This window comes from Temnothorax nylanderi, unplaced genomic scaffold (assembly GCF_030848795.1).
Source record: "Temnothorax nylanderi isolate EJ_2023f unplaced genomic scaffold, tnyl_v1.0 TNYL_tig0381_pilon, whole genome shotgun sequence".
NCBI lineage: Eukaryota > Metazoa > Arthropoda > Insecta > Hymenoptera > Formicidae > Temnothorax > Temnothorax nylanderi.
The window spans coordinates 120,238-125,786 of NW_027249443.1; the positions used below are offsets into that span (position 1 = coordinate 120,238).

The 5,549-nt window shown below is 25.6% G+C and overlaps 1 long non-coding RNA gene across 1 annotated transcript; it reads right to left on the reverse strand.

The window, feature by feature from the left end:
• Positions 1-3,537: 3,537 nt before the first annotated feature.
• Positions 3,538-4,447, reverse strand: LOC139782012 (uncharacterized). Its single transcript, XR_011720759.1, has 2 exons — positions 3,808-4,447; positions 3,538-3,727 (listed from the first exon to the last, which is right to left on the reverse strand). It is a non-coding gene; the product is annotated as an uncharacterized lncRNA (long non-coding RNA).
• Positions 4,448-5,549: the final 1,102 nt, after the last annotated feature.

A 5,549-nucleotide genomic window follows, 5' to 3' on the forward strand; every position in this document is an offset into this window, starting at 1 on the left:
TATGGCACTCCCCGGAAAATTCTACCCCAACTTCATATACTTTTAGTAAAAATTCGGTCCACTAACGAATGTGATTCGGTCAATTATTTCCCCAAAAATTTGAAAAATTAAAAGAATCGGTTTTCACAAAATCGGTAATGAAAAATTAACCACGACATTTTCATTTCCGGGAAATTCTACCCCTATTTCATATACTTTTGGTAAAAATTTAGTACACTAACGAATGAGTAGTCCGCGATTATTTCTCGAAAAATTTCAAAAATTAAAAGAATCGGTTTCCACAAAATCGATAATGAAAAATTAACCACGACATTTTAATTTCCGGGAAATTCTATTATATAAAATCCTTACGGGTGGTGTGTGTTTGTGCGTTTTTAACTTAAAAACTATTGTACCGAATTTTTACCACAAATATATGAAATAGGGGTAGAATTTTCACTTTCTAGAAAGTGCTATAGGGTATATAGTTTTTCGTTACCGATTTTCTGGAAACCGATTTTTTTAATTCTTTATTTTTTAAATATTAAAATAATTAAAGAAATCTGTTTCTAGAAAATAGATAATAAAAAACTTCATACCCTATAGCACTACTCGTAAAATTCTACCCCTATTTCATATACTTGTGGCAAAAATTCGGTCCAATAGTTTTTAATTTGTTAACGTTCAAACACGTTCAAACATACACCACCCGTAACGATTTTATATATTAGTAACTCTTTTAATATTTAAAAAATAAAGAATTAAAAAAATCGGTTTCCAGAAAATCGGTAACGAAAAACTATATACCCTATAGCACTTTCCAGAAAATTCTACCCCTATTTCATATATTTATGTTAAAAATTCGGTCCAATAGTTTTTAAGTTGTTAACGTTCAAACATACATCACCCGTAACGATTTTATATATTAAAATTGTTTTAAATTTTAACTTTGATTTTCAATTTAAAAAATATAAATTAAGTGACTATTTTCACGTAATCTTTTCACGTATTTATTATATATCAATTTAAAAAACGGTGGTTTAAAGAATTTTTACTAATATGGATATCGAAGATTTGCCTAATGAATTTTTTCGAAATAAATTAAATTAAATTAATTTATTTTATTTCTAAATAAATTTAAATAAAAGGTTTCGATTAGCTGTATAATGTATCTATATATAATGTATATATAATTTAGTTATATATAGTGTTTTTAAATTTAGTTATACATATGGATAATAGAATGGATGAAATTTTATTGAATGCTATGTTAGCATACGAAAGAGAGCAAGCAGATATAACAAATGAAAGAGGGCAAGCAGATAATGTTCATCGGAAGACTGGGGAAAAAAGCTCTGAAAAGCATTTACTGTAAAAAAATTTAAGGATGTTTGTTATCTTTTAAAAAATATCGTTAAAAAAAATTATTCTTTGTATAGGAAGCGAAAATGTAACGAAAAAGATGAGGATATAAAATGAGGATAAAAATGAGGATAAAAAATAAAATTATTATTTACCTTTAAATAGAAAATAATTGAAAAATAGGAACAGGCAACATGGAAAAATCTTTACAACAGGAACAGGATAAAATAGGTTTTAACGTCAGTTTTCTTCTATAAAATTAAATATCTGTGAAAGGAAAAATATATAATTAAACTTATATAGATAAGAGATAAGAAAGACAGAACAAAAAGACAAAAAATCAATAAGATAATTAAATATGTAATAAATACATATAAATGTATATACAAAAAATGTATAATCTATCTCTTATATCTATATATAAATTTTTAATTTGTATAATATTGTATAAATTTTTTATTGCAACATATTTATTGATCTATCGCTTTCAGTGAATTTATTAACTTATAATAATAGATAAAATATTAGATATTTAATAGATACAACATATACATTGATCTATCGCTTTCATTGAATTTATTAACTTATAATAATAGATAAAATATATTACAATATAAAACAATAAACCACAATAAATAATTTCATAGTAAAGATTAAAATTAACATTAAAAGTGGTAGCCAATGTATATGTTATTATAAAAAGGATATTTCTAACATTCTTTTTAAACACGACCTTTTTATGAGTGAAATAATTATTATTAAAAATAAAATTATTATTTACCTTTAAATAGAAAATAATTGAAAAATAGGAACAGGCAACATGGAAAAATCTTTATAACAGGAACAGGATAAAATAGGTTTTAACGTCAGTTTTCTTCTATAAAATTAAATATCTGTGAAAGGAAAAATATATAATTAAACTTATATAGATAAGAGATAAGAAAGACAGAACAAAAAGACAAAAAATCAATAAGATAATTAAATAAAAAGAAAATAAAGCAAAGAAATGAAAATGGAAAGACGTAAATTTTTTGACATATAAATTTGATGTTTAAGATACGTACCCCTTCTCTCTCTCTCTCTCTCTCTCTCTCTCTCTCTCTCTCTCTCTCTCTCTCTCTCTCTCTCTCTCTCTCTCTCTCTCTCTCTCTCTCTCTCTCTCTCTCTCTCTCTCTCTCTCTCTCTCTCTCTCTCTCTCTCTATCTCTATCTCAGAATATGCGAATATCCGTTTTCTTCTCTCTCCTCTTTCTGTCTTTTCCTTACAATTTGCAAATGACATATGATATGTGAAACTGTCAACTTACGAAGTTGTCTTTTTTATATGAATTTTTAATCGAGTGTTATCTTTTTTATATAAATTTTTAATCGAGTTTAATCGATAATAATTTTATACTATATTTTCAATTTACATACAATTTATATATATCGAGTTTAATCGATATTAATTTTATATTATATTTTCAATTTACATACAATTTATATATATAATATATATTTTTCATATACTTTCGGTAAGGATTCGGTCCACTAACGAATGAGTAGTTCGCGTACATACATACATACATACATACATACATACAGACGACGGTACTTATATATATAAATGATGATGATGATGATGATGATAAATAATTTATATATATATATATAATATATATTATAAATATATATGTCTTTTTCTCTTTTATCAAATATTTTTTATTAAATAGGGATATATATAAATGATATATATATATATATATATATCATCATTTATCATCATCATCATCATCATCATCATTTATATATATATAATAATTAATATATATATAAGTATATATAATATATATATAAATAATTTATATATATATAAATATATATATAAATGATATCATTTATATATATCCCTATTTAATAAAAAATATTTGATAAAAGAGAAAAAGACAGACAGAGAGAGAGAGAGAGAGAGAGAGAGAGAGAGAGAGAGAGAGAGATAGAGAGAGAGAGACTGAGAGAGAGAATCGAAATTATTAATCTATTACGAATACAGTTACAATTTATGTACAATTTATATTTTTTAAAAATATATAGGTTTATACATATATAAAATACACATATATAAAATTGTATAATTGTAATTTATCATTTTTAGTGTAATTTATAATTTTTTTTATGATTTTTTTCGTCATTTTCGTCCTCAGCGTCTCGTTTCCGCTTATTCTTTTTATTTTTATCATCCTCCTTCTTTTCTTCCTCCTTTTCCTCCTTACAATTTTCTTTCTTCTCACATTCTTTTTGTGATTCACATTTTTCCTTACAATTTTCTTTCTTCTCACGTTCTTCTTGTGATCTTTCAAATTCCATCATTGCAGTTATCAGTATATCGTCATAACCATCTTCTAATGCTAAAATTTTATATATTAAAAGAAATCATATAAACAATTTAAACATCTGTATTAACTAATTAATTATTATTCTTACTTACCATTTCTCAATTCTTCCAATTCTCTCAATCTCTCTATTGATTCTTCATTTGAATTCATTTCATTATTTACTGCTTTTATTTCTGATTTATTTTCCATGATTCTGACATTTAATATGTGAAATTAGCAACTTATTCCACTTCTTCTTTTTCTCCTTATAGACAGACGACGTAATGTACATTTTTTTAAAAATCACGTATATTTTTTTAAACAAAAATTGGAAATGTTTCACTCTATTTTTTCCAATTTTTTTGGAGAAATAAGTGATTAAATCTCAAAGAAAAACTATAAAAAACTATAAAAACTATAAAAAAAAAACTATACACATCATGGCACTCCCCGGAAAATTCTACCCCTACTTCATATACTTTTGGTAAAATTTCGGTCCACTAACGAATGTAATTCGGTCAATTATTTCCCGAAAAATTAGATAAATTAAAAGAATCGGTTTCCAGAAAATCGGTAATGAAAAACTATACACATCATGGCACTCCCCGGGAAATTCTACCCCTATTTCATATACTTTTGATAAAAATTCGGTCCACTAACGAAGAGATTCGGTCAATTATTTCCCGAAAAAATAAAAAAACCGATTTCTAGAAAATCGGTAACAAAAAACAATACACATTATGGCACTCCCCGGAAAATTCTACCCCTACTTCATATATTTTTAGTAAAAATTCGGTCCACTAACGATGTGATTCGGTCAATTTCCCGAAAAATTGGAAAAATTACAAAAATCGGTTTCCAGAAAATCGGTAGCGAAAAACTATACACTTTATGGCACTCCCCGGGAAATTCTACCCCTGTTTCATGTACAATTCTTTGAAATTTGGTCGATTATTTCCCGAATTCGGTAGATTATTTCCCGAAAAATTAAAAAAATTAAAAAAATCGATTTCCAGAAAATCGGTAACGAAAAATTAACCACGACATTTTCATCCCCGGGAAATTCTACCCCTATTTCATGTACCTGTGGTAAAAATTTGGTTTACTAACGAATGAGTAGTTCGCGTACATACATACATACATACATACATACATACAGACGACGGTACTTATATATATAAATGATGATGATATATATATATATATATATCATCATATATATATATGGGGCATTCCATGCCAACTCAACCCATGATTGTCCTCGACCATTTTTGATTTGGCCGAAAATTTTTTGTGTTTTCATACTAAATGAAAGTAGCTTCTATGATTTTTTTTAGATTTTTATCTCTACTCATACTTAAGTTATGGATTTAAAAAAAAAATGCAGTTTAAAATTTGGAAAATTTCAAATGCCTGTAACTTTAAGAAGAAAAAAGATATTGTAAAAAATGAGGTGGTCTTTCTTTTCGTTTTTCACTGTACTTTTCGAAGAAAATATCGAAAAAATGTTTAATGGGCAATATGACTGTTTTGTTTTAGGATTTAAGTAAAAAATGTTTGTTTTTCTCAGTGCGACCGTTTTGATTCTTTTCAAAAAAATCTCACAAATTCTAGACTTAATTTCAAAATTTTTAAGACGTATAAGAAAATGGGATTCCAATAACTTCGATTTTTTAAGGGACTTTTTCTTCATTTTTTTTCGAAAATAATTTTTTTTAAATAAGATAGACTCTACCGATGGCTATCAAAAAATTTGATAAATTTATAGACAGCAATCCTGAAATTTCAATCTATAGGTAAAGAGGAAATTCGAATATTTTCTATTTTTTAATTGCATTTTTACTTATTTTATTAT